Source organism: Labeo rohita, chromosome 10 (assembly GCF_022985175.1).
Source record: "Labeo rohita strain BAU-BD-2019 chromosome 10, IGBB_LRoh.1.0, whole genome shotgun sequence".
Lineage (NCBI taxonomy): Eukaryota > Metazoa > Chordata > Actinopteri > Cypriniformes > Cyprinidae > Labeo > Labeo rohita.
In genome coordinates, this window is record NC_066878.1 from 25,577,746 (window position 1) to 25,596,972 (window position 19,227).

Here is a 19,227-nt window from a genome sequence, read left to right on the forward strand (position 1 = left end):
CATACAAAATAAAAGTTTGTTTACATTATATGTGTTGTCTACTGTGTATATTCATTATGTACATATAAATACTCAACATATGGAGTATTTTTTCTGAAATATATACATGCATGTGTGTATTTATATATACATAATAAATATACACAGTACACACATTATGTAAACAAAAACTATTATTTTACTACTTTTATTCGTTTGATAGCACTATTAAAAAAATAATAATAAAAATCACAAGCACATAATATTTACAAAAACTGTACTAAAGAGTAATTCTGATTATAATTATAGTAAATTAACCTTAATTAAATAAAAAATTAAATAACAAAATATAAAAGTAAAAGCTAATTCAAAATATTAACAAACATTATAAGATGAATCTTAATACTGTTCTGCTTCACAAAGACTAAAACTCACTCAAATCACACTCATAAAACACATCAAACTGTAACAGAAATGATGACAGTGGTTTCCGGTCAGATCTAAAGGAGTCTAATGGATCTGGTCTGCAGTAAAACAGACACACGCTTGTTTACAACTCCAGTAAAACAATTACAGACAAAATCATTACAGCACTTGAGTGAGGAACACACCCAAAACCAATGATGAGAAAAACACAAGGATCTACAACAAAGACTCACACACACACACACACACACACTGCAGGACGAATGAGTGTTTATAGAGCTGGATATCTGATGACAGAGCTAAAAAAGGTTAGTTGACTAAGCCTCTTCTAGTCAACTAATGTTTATTTAACTATTAGGGGGCAGACCTACACACACACACACATATACATATACAGAATTATTACTATTAGTGTAAATGTGATGTGTGGTCATATCCAGCAGATCACAGATGTTGTATACGGATCTTAACGTTTACTGAACCCACTGCATTTTTTTCCATTATTAATGTGCGAAAACACGCGGCCGACCTGCCAAACTCACAGGAGCGTTTAATGAAGGGATTGTTGCTAAGTGTCTGTGCACAATGGAACCCAAAGGCTCTAATTAAGACCGAACCGACACCAGGGGTCACGAGTCCGACCCATAAACCCTCGCTGACCCGCACACCTGCCTGATTACATTAGACTCCAGCAGTCTGCGCTTCACACGAGCAGGGGCCCAGCAAACACAACCTAGATTCGATTCTATTCTGTTCTATTCTGAATACTTCAGGGTTATTATAGTTAGCTAAAACTTAAACTTAAACATGAAAACACCTTTGTTACTTAAAATAAACATTTTAACTGAAATAAAATATTAAACTTTTAAATTCAGCTAGTTGCCAAGGTAACGTCATTTTTATTTTAAAACTAAAACTGAAGTAAAAATAAAAAACTATGTAGAAATGCAAAAAACAATTTTCTATTCTGTTCTATTCTGGGTTACTATAGTTAACTAAAACTAAAACCATGAAAAAGCACTTTGTTAGTTGAAATAAAAAATAAAGTCTAACTGAAATAAAATATAAAATAAAAAATATATATATTTATTTTATTTCATATTTAAAACAGAAATAAAAATAATAAAAAACTAATAAAATGGCAAAAACATATAGCAGCATTACCACAACTAACTAAAATGAAGTGAAAATAGAAAATATATAAATAAAAGCTAATTTTATTCTATTCTATTCTATTCTATTCTGTTCTATTCTGGGTTACTATAGTTAACTAAAACTAAAACCATGAAAAAGCACTTGGTTAGTTGAAATAAAAAATAAAGTCTAACTGAAATAAAATATAAAATAAAAAAATATATATATTTATTTTATTTCATATTTAAAACAGAAATAAAAATAATAAAAAACTAATAAAATGGCAAAAACATATAGCAGCATTACCAAAACTAACTAAAATGAAGTGAAAATAGAAAACATATAAATAAAAGCTAATTCTATTCTATTCTATTAATTCTATTCTATTCTATTCTATTCTATTCTATTCAGGGTTACTATAGTAACCCTAAAAACCATAATAAATAAAATAAAACCATAAAAATAGAACTTTTGTTACTTGAAATAAACTTTAACTGAAATAAAATATAAGAAATATATTCATTTTATTCATTTTATATTCATTTTATTGCCAAGGCAACAGTAGAAATGTAAAACAGAAATAAAAATAATTAAAAAAAAACTAATAAAATGGTAAAAGCATACAGCAACGTTACCAAAACTAAATAAAATAAAGTGAGAATAAAAAATATATAAATAAAAATGAATTCTATTCTATTCTATTCTATTCTATTCTATTCTATTCTATTCTATTCTATTCTATTCTATTCAGGGTTACTATGTTACTAAAACTAAATCCATAAAAATAGCACTTTTATTAGTTGAAATAAACTTTAACTGAAATAAAATATAAAAATACATATTTATTTCATCTAGTTGCCAAGGCAACATTGGCCATTTTTCAAAATAAAAAATTCTATTCTATTCTGAGTTACTATAGTCAGCTAAAACTAAAACCATGAAAAAGCACTTTGTTACTTGAAGTAAAATAAACTTTAACTGAAATAATATATATATATATATATATATATATATATTTCATCTAGTTGCCAAGGCAACATGTAGAAATGTAAAACTAATAAAAATAATAAAAAACTAATAAAATGGCAAAAACATACAACAACATTACCAAAACTAACTAAAATAAAATGAAAATAGAAAATATATAAATAAAAACTAATTCTATTCTATTCAGGGTTACTATAGTTAACTAAAGCTAAAACCATAAAAATAGCACTTTTGTTACTTGAAATAAACTTTGAATGTATTAAAATATAAAAAATATATTTATTTTATTTCATCTAGTTGCCAAGGCAACATGTAGAAAGTAAAACAGTAATAAAAATAATTAAAAACTAATAAAATGGCAAAAGCATGCAGCAACATTACCAAAACTAAATAAAATAAAGTGCAAATAAAACAAATACATAAATAAAAATGAATTCTATTCTATTCAGGATTACTATAGTTAACTAAAACTAAAACCATAAAAATAGCACTTTTTTTGCTTGAAATAAACTTGAACTGAAATAAAATATGAAAAATATATTTATTTTATTTAATCTAGTTACCAAGGCAACATTTGTTATTTTTTAAAAATAAATAACTATGTAGAAATGCAAAAACAAAATAAAAATAATAAAAAAACTAACAAAATTGCAAAAATATACAGCAACATTACCAAAACTAACTAATATAAAGTGAAAATAGAAGATATATAAATAAAAACTAATTCTATTCTATTCTATTCTGGGTTACTATAGTTAACTAAAACCAAAACCATAAAAAAGCACTTTTGTTACTTGAAACAAATATACTGAATATACTTTGTTGTATAACATACAAATATAATAAATATATTTATCTTATTTCATCTAGTTGCCAAAGCAACATTTGTCATTTTTATTTGGTTTGAAACTAAAATTATAATAAAAAATAAAAAAACAAATAAAATGGCAAACACATATGGAAAAATTACTATAACTTAACATTTTACTAAAATTAAAGCAAAAATAGAAAAAATTTCTATTCTATTCAGGGTTACAGTAGAACTAAAACTAACATGATTAAAAAGCGTTTGTTATTTGAAATAAATGGAAATTATATATATTTAATATAAAAATATTTATTAAAACATAAAAAACTTCAAAAAAATATTTCATAAAATACAAAAAAGTTTCAGTATAAAAATAACTAAATAAAATAATAACTAACAAAATAGTGTTTAAATATAAAAATAACTTATTTCAGCTACTTTCAAAGGCAATATTTCTCATTTTCATTTACACAGGTTTTCACACAAAGCAAACCTACTAAAACAAAAATTAAAATAAACAAACAATTAAATATTTTTTTTAAATCTACAATAGTATCTCAGTTAAATAAAATTAACAATGATTCTGTTTTTACTCTAGATTATTGTATTTTATTGATATTACTTTTTTTTTATTAGCTTTTAAAATGTTTTCTTGTTTGTAGTACCTTGGATACGGGCTTAATTTGTTCATATAAAATGTATGTATTCCTAATCACAAAACACAAACTGTACTTTAGACGCATAACATTTTATGCAAATATGTGAGCGAGTCATTTGAAATTAATCAAAATTCATAAGGTGAAGCTGCCGAACGGGGTGCAATGACCTTCAAAACTTGTCTGAAATCCGAACGTTTGATATTCTATGCATAAAAACTATAAAATTCACTCAAGTCCAAACAGAGGTCATTTACATGAAGACGATTTAAAGGTACAGTAGCAAAAACAGGCCGTTTACTGTTCAGAAGTTTATAAATTATCAAGAAAAACGATTTGAGCACTACTCAAATAACATCAGAATTGACTTGAGGGAATAATTAATGATAAGACTGTGTACAGTGGGTGTGGTAGGCTCAGATGTGCGGCGCTGAAGGTCTGGATTGGGGTTTCTGGGCCGATCATGGATGAATGGCCGTGTCAAGAGTTCACGCACCAGCGTTCGTATTCACACTAGAGACAAAGCCGTTACACAGCGCTGCGCTAACGAGCCTCTGAGCAACCGGTGGCGCCACCTGCCTCCGCTCACCAATTAACATCCACAACCAGAACACACACGTGACATGAAAGAAACCGAGAACAACACACACAAACAAAGAGCACACAAATGGGCTGCTCAGGATCAGAACAACACAAGAAACAACCTCCTCACAAGCGTCCTGAGGCTGTGATTGTGCAGGAATGAGTGAGGACGGCCAGAGGACATTCACACAACACACAATAAAACACACTCGCACCGGTGAAAGGTCAAGTGTGTTGGATCTATGTCCACTTCATTTGGACAACTTTAATGGCCATTTTGTCAATATTTCGATTATTACCCCAAATATTGCAAATATTGTCCTATCGTAACAAACCATACATTGTTTATTTACAATATTCAGCTTTTAGATGACGTATAAATCTCAATTTCAAAAAATGTACCCATATTACTGGTTTTGTGGTCCAGGGTCACTATATAGAATTATTTTATTAGAATTTGTATATAATTTTAATTACATAATATATCATATTAAATATTAATGTTTTAATGTTTTAATATTAATATTACATATTATTAACATTATTAAAATACTATTAAATACATGACAGAAATAGTTGTTTTCTTAAAGAAATATTAAAAATAAAATATGACTTTATTGTATTATAATTATCATTTAATATATAATATTAAATATATGTTTATAAGTATATTTATATGTGCTTTATTTATTTATTTATACTTATTTATTTATCCTTTTACTTATTTATTTGTAACTATCTATTTATTTATTTTTCTGTCACGTTTTATTTATTTTTTAGTTTCTTGCATGCTTTATTTATTTTTTCATTCATTTGTTGCTTTATTTATTTATTTGTTTGTGGGTTTGTTTATTTATTTATTTGAGGCTTTGATTGTTTTATTTTGATTGTGTTCCCTCTGACTGACTGACAGAAATGAATCAAACTTTAGTACTGAATCTCTGAGAGATTCTTAAAACAGTCTTAAAGGAGAAGTCCACTTCCAGAACCAAAATTGACAGATAATGTACTCACCCCCATGTCATACAAGATATTCATATCTTTCTTTCTTCAGTCGTAAAGAAATTATGTTTTTCAAGGTAAACATTTTTATTCTAGGAAAACACTATTCTTCTATTCTATTCTATTCTATAAATATAAAATAATAAAATAAACTCAGAAATAAAAATAAAATCTGTATATTAATGTTAAAAAAAAACTAATAAAAAGGCAAAAACATATAGCAACATTAATAAAAAGTGAAAATAGAAAATGTATAAATAAAAATTAACTCAAAATAATAATAAAAAACTATTACAGTATCTAAATGATACTAAAATAATGCTGATTCTATTCTATTCTATTCTTCTATTCTATTCTATTCTATTCTATTCTGGGTTTCTATAGTTACCTAAAACTAAAAACATAAAAAGCACCTTTGTTACTTGAAATAAAAACACTTTAACTGAAATTAAATATTAAAAATATTTAATCTCAGGTAATTTTATTTCTGAAATAAAAATAAAATCTATATATTAATGTTAAAATTAACAAAAAACTAATAAAACTAATAAAAAGGCAAAAAACATACAGCAACATTACTAAAACTTACTAAAAATAAAGTGAAAAAATAGAAATACAAATAAAATACAAATAAAATCTCAAAATAAAAATAATCTCGATACTGAAATACTACTGATTCTATTCCATTCTATTAATATTAATACTAAACATTAACATTTATTATTATTAAGTACTATTAAATACATTATAAAAATAGTTGTTTTCTTAAATATATATAAAAAATAAAATATTATTTTACATTATAATTATCATTTAATTTCAACATAGACTGACAGAAATGAATCAAACTTTGGTACTGAATCTCTCAGAGATTTTTAAAACACTCTTAAAGGAGTAGTTCACTTACAAAACAAAAATGTACAGATAATTTACACCCCCTTGTCATCCAAGATGTTCATGTCTGTCTTTCTTCATTCGCAAAGAAATTATGTTTCTTGACGAAAACATTTCAGGATTGTTCTCCATACAGTGGACTTCTATGGTGCCCCGAGTTTGAACTTCCAAAATGCAGTTTAAGAAGTCCACTATATGGAGACTAATCCTTTAATGCTCTCATACTGGGTCTGTAGGACACAAAACAGTCAAATAAAAAGTGCTTCAGGTCATTTTACTATTGTATCATGTATAATTGTACAGAAAAAAAAAATGAATAAATAAGCAAAGTCATGTAAATATATAATCAACATTGAATATATTGTGAAAGTTTAACATTCAGAACTGCATACATTAATTTCAGATGAATATTTGAAGTGATTTTAGTAGCAGTGTAACGCTCCTGATCAACTGTTAGACGGTCTGTGTGTGTGTGAGAGTGTGTGAGAGTTGAGGCATGTAGCGTGTGCGTGTCTGCTGTCAGCACACAAACACAATGAACGGCTGATCATTTGAGCCCGACAGCAGGTGTGGGAGCATTAGCCGCTCCGACAAACAAATATAGACCAGACATAGTCTGTCCTGCAACAACAAACCTCCTGACCGCTCGAGTGTCACGACACGATCAAGGGAAAAAAAAACAAAAAAAAAAAAACACATGCTTAGACTCAAAAACTTCAGCAGAAAAAAAATTCAACAGCTGTGCATCCAAACTACAGGTGTGCGATATGTATCACCTTCACTAATATACTCAAATATTGTTGCTTTAATGATATGTGAGCTGATTAATGCACCTACAATTCAAGCTAAGAAAGCAAAAAATAAGATGTTTGTAAAATGTTTGTTGTAATACTCATTTATATAATATAGTTAACTAATATCACACAAACAAGCAGTGCTGGGCATGTTACTTTAAAAAGTAATTAGTTACTGTTACAAGTAACTAGAGTTACATCATTAGAAAAGTAACTAATTACCAGGGAAAGTAACTATTGTGTTATTTTAAAAAAGCAAAAGTCAAATAACTTGGATGCTACCAATACTAAATATGTTAAATGAATGAAATTTAAATTCAATTAATTAAATTTTTAGTTAACTCACCAGAATTCTAAACCTTACTGGCATAGTTTTTTAAATATCTGAATGTAGACTTCGCATAGTCAAGCATTATAATATGACATTATAATAATTTAGCATTAAACTTTAGTAAGTAGAACTTTAGAATAAGCAGACGGCGCCAACAGTTGCGCTGCGGGCGTCCCGAGTTCGAATCCCGTGAACGTTTCCCGATCCCACCACCTTTGCTTCCTGTCTTACCTACACTGTCATATTTAAATAAAGGCATAAAAATGCCAAAAAAAAAAACCCAAAACAACAACAACAACAACAAAAACTTATAACCATGTATGAATGTATATTTGTCATACTGACTGAATTTAGGACTGGTGGTGCGTAAGATATTGTTTGTAATTTAGTGTTTCTATAATAAAAGAGGAGTAAAAACTAAAAATAATACTGATAAGATATCAAAACTACTACAAATTCTACTACTAATAACAATATAAAACACACTAAGGATTAATGAGCTACTGGGTTCATGAATATTAATCAAGTTGTCTGCGTTCGCTTAAACTGATTTGCTGAAATCAAAACAGGGACAATAAAAGGTGAGCGCCAGCCAATGAGATTACCGTTTGCACATTAGTTACGCCTGCTACTGAAGAAACCAGCAGTTCTTAAACGCTGAAGAATTACAAAGGAACTCGTTTACATGTAGCGTGTCAATTCTGCATGGTATATAAGACTCCCTCGCTCTGTATCTTTCTTTGCTAGTCGTGTCTCTTCACACTACAGTTTATGGTTCGTCAAATACAGGTACGCTGCACATCCATTCAGATTAGCTTAAAAATTTAATTATAATAATATTGTAATAAATTATAGTAACACCACATTTTATTGTCAGTAACAGGAGAAACAGTAATTTGTTTGATTACTCAATCCTAAAATGTAACGCCATTTATTTATAACACCGTTATTCCCATCACCGCAAACAAGAGTGCTGTTTTCCTGAATATCAGCATATGAGTGTGATATTGAAAAGGTGACAATTTATACAAAAGTTCAAAAAACAATAAGTTAAAGGCACAATATATACGTTTTTTTTTTTTATTAAAGTATCAAAAACGACATCGATATTCATCAAATATTCATCGAATATACATACATTTGAATACATACATACATACATGATGCTGTTTTGTTTATAGTTGTTTAAGCAACTTAATTAATTACAGTTGGTTTATAAACATTATTCTAAACATTATGCACTTTTTCCACAGATAGTCATTTTATTTTATTGCTTTGAATAAATATTTGCTTTTTTGCTTGATGCATCCTCTCGTGGCCTCAGGAGAAAATCTTTTTTTCCCGCTCCAACTGAAATTCCGTATTTTAAAATCGAATATATATAAATACGAATATATAAATAATATAAATTCGAATTTAGTTTTTCAGCCATTTTGACATCCCTAAACTACGCCTTTGTTTCTTGTCTGTTTTGAACATGCGCCCTCTAGCGGCGAAAACTTGCATACTGCGCCTTTAATGTTTTGTTTTATAAACAAAGTGGAGCATCTCAGAGCAACACTCCAGCGTTTCATTTTTTAATTAATCTGTTTATGAACGAATCATTTGAGTCAATGATTCATAAAGCTTAGCTTCTAAATAAATCAGTTGAATGAATGAGTCAACGACTCACTCATTAAGACAGGAACTTGCTGCTGCCCACTGGTGATTTTAGTGTCATATTTATTTATGACAGGAATAAACCAGCACAAAAACACACTCTGCAAAATATGATTTACTATCATAAAAAAAATCCCCAAAATAGGCTATCAAGATATCCTTTTTTGTCAATATTGCACACCCCTAATCCAAACACCTGCTATTTCAAAAAGAAATCTGCATCAGCAGGTCACGGGGAACAAAGCGACTCTCAGGTTTCTCAGACAGATGGATGTTTGTGTGCGTGTGACCCCGTGACCTCATCTGTATATTCATCAGAGCAGATTTACAGCTGAATCTGTGAGCGGGACAAACTCTTCTGATGTCTGCGAGCGGCTCACCTGTGTCTGTCTGTCTGTGGACGCGTCGAACAGCTCAGAGCCTCACAGCCCGTCGTTCTGCCCTGATCATCTGACCCTTCACCGTTTACACACCTGAGAGAGAGAAAGAGAGAAACTTCAGCATGATCATGTGACCCTGAACGGTTTAATTATTCGGTTTATGACATCAAATAAACCTCCATTAGTCCTCAAATCTGTTCAGTCACATCTGAAGCTCAAAATCAATAGGGAAAGATGAACAAACATTAAATATAATATCTGCTTCAGCAACACCAGACACTGCATTTGAGACTTGGGACTTTACACTATTCACTACCAAGTTTTTAAAAGACTCTCTTCTGCTCACCAAGGCTGTATTTATTTGATAAAAATACAGTAAAAACTGTAAAAATTCTGAAATATTATTACAATTTAAAATATTTGTTTTCTATGGGAATATCTGTTAAAATGCAATATATTTCTGTGATCAAAGCTGAATTTTCAGCACCATTACTCCAGTCTTCAGTGTCACATGATCCTTCAGAAACCTCCTCAACAGACAGTTCCGTTTATTATCAATGTTGAAAACAGTTGTGCTGTTTAGTTTTGTGGAAATCATCATACATATTATTTTCCAGGATTCCCAGATGAATAGAAAGTTTAAAATAACAGAATTTTTATGAAACAGAAACCATTTGTAACATTTTAACAGTGTTGGGCATGTTACTTCAAAAAAGTAATTAGTTACTAGTTACTTCTCACAAATTACCAAGTAACTATTTTGTTACTTTAAAAAAAAAAAATGTTTCAAATGTGTCAAATAACTTGGATGCCGCCAATATTAAATATGTCAAATGAATAAAATTTAAATTAAATGAATTACATTTTTCCAGACTAATATTAAATATCTTATATCCTGTATGTTTATATATATAAGCTTAATGGCGCAGATTTTTAAATATCTGTTGTTACTTAGTACAGCTTAACATTTCAAGTTGAATAAACTTATTTTAGTTGACTGAACTTAAAATTTTAAGGCAGCAGGGTAACAAATTATTTTAAGCTGACTCAACAAATTGTGTTTTTTATTTTTTACAGTGTAGTGGTGTTGCTAAAGATATTGTTTGTAATTTAGTGTTTCGTTAAAAAAGGGGGGGGGGGGAACAAAAAATAATACTGATAAGATAAAACTACTATAAATTGTTGTACTAATAACAATATAAAACGCACTAAGGATTAATGAGCTGCTGGGTTCATGAATATTAATCAAGTTGTCTGCATTCGCTCAAACTGATTTGCTGAAATCAAAACAGGGACGATGAAAGGTGAGCGCCAGCCAATAAGATTGCAGTTTGCACATTAGTTTTGCCTCCTACTCCGTTATTTTGACAGGAAAACACAAAAAATATAGTTTACAATGTGTTTGTCACTTTTGATCAATTTAATGTGTCCTTGATGAATAAAACTGGGGAAAAAAATATCTTACTGACCCCAAATCCTCATATAACCTCAACACTGATCCTGCTGCTAGTTTTGATTCGTTAGGTTAACGAATCAAAACTAGTGATTCACTTCGGGATTCAATCACAGTTGAGCAATGCAGTGATATCTGTAGATTGTTTTGCACTTTCATAATGTTCTTCCTGTCTCAGTGAATGTTTCTTCGCAAAACGGAGTGAAAACATAAGACTGAATGCGTTTGTGAGTCTTTCACAGCACGTCAACAAACCAACAACTCAATTACCAACATCACGTCAGTAAACATTATCAGATCACAGCGTGACTGAGGAAGAGACCTCAGCGAATACAATAAACACGCAAACATACAGTAACAATTAAATGATTGGGATTGCATGGAAAGAAATGAATACTTTTACTCATCAATGGCACATTAAACTGATCAAAAGTGACAGTAAAGACAAATGCAATTTTTTCGGAACTTCTATTCATCTGTGAGTCCTGAAAAATAAAATGTATGATTGTTTTCCACAAAAATATTATTCAGCACAGCTGTTTTCAACATTGCTAATAATCCAAAATGTTTGTTGAGCAGCAAATCAGCATATTAGAATGATTTCTGAAGGATCACGTGACACTGAAGACTGGAGTAATGATGCTGAAAATTCAGCTTTGATCACAGAAATAAATTACATTTGAACAAATATGCACATAAAAAACACATATATTAAAGTGTAATACTATTTAAGAATTTTTACTGTATTTTTTATCAAATTAATGCAGCCTTGGTGAGCAGAACAGATTAAAAACAATACATAAGTATTGCAAAAAGCATTTTTAATATACCGTTTCACCACAAAATGTCACATTATCAAAGTAAAATGTATTAGTGTGTCCCATTGACTTTAAAATCTAATGTTTAATGATTATTAGCACTCAGATCTCCTGTTAGAAACCTGATGATCAGGTTCTCTGGAGAAACAGCGTGTTTTTCTCCATCATTTGCAGTTGTTCATGTTAGCGGGCCGCTCATCGATCTCTCATCCTGAGCCGTGTTTCTCCTCTGCTAATGTATCTCCATAACCTCCTGCCTCAGCAGTCGATAAACGCTGGAAACGCAATCCATCTCTGAAATCTCACTCCATTCACTTACTGTAAAGCTGAAGACTGGTGCCCACAGACAAGTGAAAACAAGACGGATGTTGAGCGTGAGTGTGATGAATCTCCGTCTGAAGCGTTAGTGTCAGTCTGTTACTCACTGTTTTGGCAACCCACGACAAACATCAGAGCCGCTATGAGACCAGAGACAGCAACCGACCGCAAATAAACCACTGCATCACAAACACACACCTCAAACCAGCACCTAAAACATACCGCTCTGCTTTATAATGTCAAAACCGATTCACTCATTTAACATAAATCATCTGATGCTTTACTTTCTGTCAATCATGTTCCAAATAAAAACACAAAATAGCACCTGCTTTCTCAAAAAAAAAAAAAAAAAAAAAAAAAAAAAAGCATAAAAGCATTTAAAACGTGCATAATTGACAAATTGTTAAATATATATATATATATATATATATATATATATTATTGTTATGCATAAATATTTAATATATTAACTATTTAATGTATTTAATATATAAACTGCTCTTACATGTTACTATGCATAATTTAATATATAAATTCTAAATAATTTAAAATATTCCTATATTATTATAAATAATAACATAATAATAATAAATCATAAAGTATGATGCATTTATAACCATAAAATGACTAACCCATTGATTACACTGATTTATAAAGGGATAGTTCACTCAAAAATGAATCATATCATTTTATCTCCTTTGTGTCGTTTCAAACCTGTAAGACTTTCTTCTGCATAATCACAACATATAATGAGTCAGTGGGATCTAGTTGTTTTTGAGTGAGTGAGTGATGTTTATTTTTAGCTGAACTATTCCTTTAAACCCTCACACACACACACCGTGACCCCTGTGACCTTTTTCTCTGAATACAGGCTGGTTAAATTAGGAGCACCTGATCCGTAACCGCGTCCGTCACAGAAAGCTCTCATTCACCACAGGTTCCTCATCACATGCTCATCATTAGCGTCAGCGGCACGCAAGAACCACACACACACACACACACACACGTGTGGTTTATTATCCTTGTGGGGACTCTCCATAGGTGCAATGGTTTTTATACTCTCCACACTGTATTTTCTATCCCCTTACCCTAACCCTACCCCTAAACCTAACCCTTAAACTAAAACTTTCTGCATTTTTACTTTCTCAAAAAATCTCATTCTGTATGATTTATAAGCTTTTGTACCCATGGGGACTGCAGGCTGGTCCCCACAATATCAAAAATTTCAGGTTTTACTATCGTTGTGGGGACATTTGGTCCCCACAATGTAGCAAAAACAAGTACACACACACACACACACACACACACACACCCCTACCTTGTCCCGATCGGGATACACAGTAACATCCTAGTGTAATTTTCCATGCACTCCAGCACACAGTGAAACACCTTACACACTTACTAAATGGCACTTGAGTCTTTTGCTTTACAATGTGAAGCTGTTTTTAAACTGATGTCAGAAGTCTCTTCTGCTCACAAAGCCTGCATTTATTTTTGATCCAAAATACAGCAAAAGCAGTAATATTGTGAAATATTTTTACTATTTAAAGTAACTGCTTTTTATGTGAATATGTGTTAAAATATAATTTATTTCTGTGATCAAAGCTGAATTTTCAGCATCATTACTCCAGTCTTTTTAGGGTTCTCTGATGAATAGAAAGATTTATCTGAAATATTTTTTTAACATTATTCACTAAACCATTCAAAAGCTTGGAGTCAGCATAATTTATTTATTTATTTATGCATGTATGTATGTATGTATGTATTTATTTATTGGAAAGAAATGATAGAAATTATTATTTCTATTTAGCAAGGATGCTTTAATTTGATCAGAAGTGATAAGGACATTTACAATGTTACAAAAGATTTCTATTTCAGTTCTTCTGAACTTTCTATTCATCAAAGAAACCTGAAAAAATTCTACTCAACTGTTTTCAACATAAGAAGAATGTTTCTTGAGCAACAAATCAGAATATTAGAATGATTTTTGAAGGATCATGTGACTGGAGTAACGATGCAAAAAATTCGGCTTTGAAATCACAAGAATAAATTACATTTTAAAATATAGTAAAAACATCAAAATTGTACTGTTTTTGTTGTACTTTGGATCAAATAAATGCAGGCTTGATGAAAGTGACTTCTTTAAAAAAAACATTGAAAATCTGTTCAAAAACCTTTGACTGGCAGTGTATATAAACTACTCAATACATTTAATATATAAACTATTCTTACATATTTTATTATATAAATGTAAAATATTTCATGCATAACCTAAAGATATATTTTATTTTAAACTATTTCTCTCTCTCTCTCTTTCTTCATATACATGCACACATATACATGCACACATACATACATACTATATACACTATATACTATTCTTACATATTTTATAATAAAAGATTAATGTAAAATGTCCTGCTGGAGATATTTAGCAGAATTTGAAAATATTAATGCATAACGCATACTGTTTCATAAATTATTGTCTTTATATAGTAGTCAGAAAAGAGTATGCAGTAAGTGGAAAGCACTACAGATTACTGAATAATTTTCAACAAAACTGCAAATCTTAAAAAAACAAAGATGACTCTGTGACAGACTGATTCACACTTCAAAAGATCAACCTCACACATCACAAGAACAGACAAGATGATGCCTGTTATAACTCTAGCGACCAAAGTACTTATTACAGTAAAGCCCAAAGTATACTTCAGGAGGGTTTGTGTACAGTGTGTTTAAGACAAATTTCGTCATCAAAACAGTACGCGCTGTACACATAAATCGCACATGTGCACTGAGTTTGTCCTGCAATAATCAATTGTTCCACAAGGTGGCAGCGCTGGACCGGGCAGCTGTTCTGGGATGAAACAACAGCAACGGAAAGCGCTTGTGTGGGGAGGTTATTATAAGAGAGCCACAACTTTAGTTTAAAAGAGTGCATATGTATTTTTATAGCTCATAACCTCTGGAGAAAAATACATCAGATGCTGGACAAAGATGAAGCTTTCTAGAGCACATGTGTCGACCGTCTGTTCATGCATTATATCAAATAGAGAGGCTACACGTTTTACTGTACACGTACACTAGCATACGTGTTAAAAAAAGTCAACAATTCAGTTTAAGAAGTTTCTGCAGGTGAGTTCTTAAAAAAGCCATTTCACTTATTATCAAATGCTAGCAGTCTGGCACACAGAATCACAGCTGACAGATGAAGCAATGCTCTTATCTGATGAAACGCTCCACTTAATGCAAATGAAGGACATCCCAGAAACCTCAGACATCTCTGGTTATTTAAGGTCAGCTTTGATGGTTGATTTCTAATCGCAGATGCGCTGCAGCTTTGACGCGCGCCGCTCGTGCTTAACCGCATGTAATTATGCGATCTAGCGGGATTAGAGCGACACGCGGGAAACTCTGATTCCTGACAATCACTAACCACTAATGATATCAGCTCTGTTTCACTTACTCCACCATAAACCAACACAACACCAGACACGTTCAGTCCTGCTGCTCATTTACAGGGTTTCTGCAAGTTTTATGAGGTCAAATTTAAGACTTTAAGACCTTTTAAAGACCAACTAAAGAAAATTTAAAAAAAAAAAAAACAATACAGCAATATGTTCTCCAAATATAGTGTTTTACTTTCACGTTTCGGTTACCAGCAATTCAGGTCTTGTTTTTAGTTTGTTTCAGTTTTCCCTCTTTTTCTCACCTACCTTTAATAAAAGCGCAGTGCACAATTTACTTTCACTTTCAAATTAGCAGCAAATCAGCATCAAGCAGTTGTTTGTTTTTAGTTTGTCTAAGTTTTCCCTCTTTTCTTCACTTTCTTTTGGTTTTAAGTAGCTTGTAAAAGTGTTGTGCGCATTTTACTTTCACTTTTAAATTAGCGACATTAACGTAACAAACTTTTATTTACAAAACTAATAAAAATACATGTTATATGCCTAATATAGAAAAATAACTTACACAGTTTAAATAGGTACAAAACTGAAAATCAGTTACCAAATTGATGTGGCGTGGTCAGTGTGAGGTGACAATGGCACATACAACGTGTGGTGCAAATATGTCAAAGCTTTGCAGAGATGCAGCCTCAGATGCAGTGCGGCATCTTCCCAGCAAATTTGTTGATGCACTAAACGAAAACCTTGTCCTACCGTATATCGACACGAAATCCATAACTTTTTGTCAGCATGGTCTGAAGATGATCCGAGTTAAATCTGGTGAAAATCGGCCCAACAGTCTAGGAGGAGTTCGAAAAGGTAGGTTTTCAACATAAATCTTTAGAATAAGCTAATTTAAACAAAAATGATTAGCATTTTTTAAAATTTCATTATAACTTTTTTTTTTTTTTATTTCATTATAACTTTTGATCACAACTTTTTAAATACTGTCAGGGCATGCTGCTGAAGACACATACCAAGTTTCGTAAAGATATGGCAATGTGTTCATAAAATATAGCATTTTTTGACAAAATTCAAAATGACTGACATGGGAAAATTGGGTGTGGTTCGACTCAGTTTTGTGATTTTTGGTGAAACCATTGAGAAGCTCTAAGCAAAAATAGCCATTTTTCATATCTTCTGACCACTAGGTAGCGCTGCACCGAAACACTGCAGGTAGCCTCAGGTCATGCTTGTTATAACACACACCAAGTTTGGTCTCAATACACCAAACTGTTGCAGAGATATAGCCTCACATCCATTTTTGCATGCTTTTCGTCAAATTTTTTCGCACGTTATTCGAAAACGGTTTGACTAATCAACTTGAATTCCATAACTTTTTGCCAGCATGGTCTGATGATGATCTGAGCCAATATTAGTGAAAATTGGGATAAGTTCAAAAAAGTAGGAATTTTGCTTCTTACGGTTCAAAAGCTATTAGCATAAACACGAGTGAAAATTTGGACAAGTGGTGGCACTAGAAAGTTTGAGTTAGAGACTCCAAACTTGCTATGGTTAATGTTGAGACTGTCCTCTATCAGTGTGCCAAATTTCACAACTTTCCCGCAAGCGGTTCTATGGGCTACCATAGACTTCCAGAGTGGAAGAAGAAAAGGAACGCTAACGGATCGCACCTTCGGTGCTTGGCCCCTAATAATATTATTTAAAGGTCTTACGTTACAGTCTAAAAAATAATAATCTCTGTCAGATCTTGGCTTCACTGTTATGGTGCTAAATATATCCTCGTCCGTCAGCTGCGTTCACTTCATTAATCCATCATTAAGCGAACGTGATGTTTATTACGTGAAGGCATCGCTATGCAGCGCTCATCCTTTATTCCAGTTATTATACTATAAATAACTCCAGCATGAACACAATGATCACAAATAGATGTTGTTGGTGTTAGAACACTTTCAGCAACACTGCATGAAACTCTGATGTGATCCAGTCGATATACGACTTTAGGAATGCAGTGTGTACATGGTCAACCTTACATTTTGGGCATTAGCTGGGATGGGTGGCTTATGGACAGTTGCACATTTTGCAAAGGATTTGGGGCTGGTCTGGTGGGACGGGTGTGCTGGAACTAATGGGGAAAATTTAAGAGTGACTCAGACCTGCTCAGCCATAAAACTATCAGTAAACTGATATTACACTAAAAATATCAGTACTACACACACTTAAGTGCATTGAAATTAGCATGCAAACTGTGCATAATGACCTTAAAGCGACAGTTTACCAAAACATCATTGCTCTCCCTCATGTTGTTGTAAACACATTTGTGATCTTGGACCACAAAACCAGTCTTAGGTAGCATGGGTTTGTGCCAAAAATCATTAGGATATTAAGTAAAGATCATGTTCCATGAATATATTTTGTAAATTTTCTACCGTAAATATTTCAAAACTTAATTTTTTATTAGTAATATGCATTGCTAAGAACTTAATATGGACTTTAGAAGTGATTTTCTCAATATTCAGATTCAAGATTTTCAAATAGTTGCATCTTGGCCAGATATTGTCCTATATATCAGCTTTTATATATATCAGCTTTCACAAGATCTATAAATATCCATTTCAAAAAAATTACCCTTATGGCTGGTTTTGTGGTCCAGGGTCACATTTGACTTACTTTCTCACAAAAAAAGGAAACTCTAGGATATTCTCTTCTACACAGCAGATGTTGCTGACCACCAAAAATGATAAAAAAGCATCATAAAAGTGTCAGCAGTCCACACATCTTGTGCATTATATTTGCACAAGATGTATGAAGTCATATAAAGCTTCATGTGAGGAACAGACTGAAACTAACTTTGTTATTCACTGAAAATGGATCTCATATTAAATTTGCGTATTTAAACTGAAATGCATATTTACGTATAAATATATTACATAAATATACACTACAAGTCAAAGGGTTTTAATGTTTTTCAAAGATGTCTCTTCTGCTCACCAAGCCTGCATTTATTTGATCCAAAGTACAGCAAAAACAGTAAATTTTAAAGTATTTTTACTATTTAAAATAACTGTTTTCTAATTGAATATTTTAAAATGTAATTTATTCCTGTGATTTTAAAGTTGAATTTTTAGCATCATTACTCCAGTCACATGATCCTTCAGAAATCATTCTAATATGCTGATTTGCTGCTCAAAAACATTTGCTATTATTATTATTATTATTATTATTATTATTGTTGTTGTTGTTAAAAACAGCTGAGTAGAATTTTTATGTTTCATGTGAATAGAAAGTTCAGAAGAACATTTATCTGAAATAGAAATCTTTTGTAACATTATAAATGTCTTTATCATCACTTTTAATCAATTTAAAGCATCCTTGCTAAATAAAAGTATTAATTTCTATCCTTTCTTGGATCATGTGACATTGAAGACTGGAGTAATAATGAAAATTTAGCTTTGATCACAGAAATAAATTAAAATATATTCAAATAGAATCCAATTATTTTAAATTTAAAAATTTATAAATTTTACTGTTTTTGCTGTACTTTAGATTAAATAAATGCAGCCTTGGTGAGCAGAAGAGAAAACAAATATTAAAAATCTTAC

The 19,227-nt window shown here is 31.1% G+C and overlaps 1 protein-coding gene across 2 annotated transcripts in view; it reads right to left on the reverse strand.

The window, feature by feature from the left end:
- Positions 1-19,227, reverse strand: part of bmpr1bb (bone morphogenetic protein receptor, type IBb) — a 121,259-nt gene that overhangs the window by 53,195 nt on the left and 48,837 nt on the right. The window contains exons 1-2 of one of the 2 annotated variants that reach the window (XM_051121285.1): positions 12,223-12,338; positions 9,633-9,725 (exon numbers count right to left, since the gene is read on the reverse strand). The gene's annotated coding sequence lies outside the window, so the exon portion shown is untranslated. Of the gene's footprint in view, positions 1-9,632; positions 9,726-12,222; positions 12,339-19,227 lie in introns of those variants that run through there. The other variant, XM_051121284.1, reaches the window with a different exon arrangement.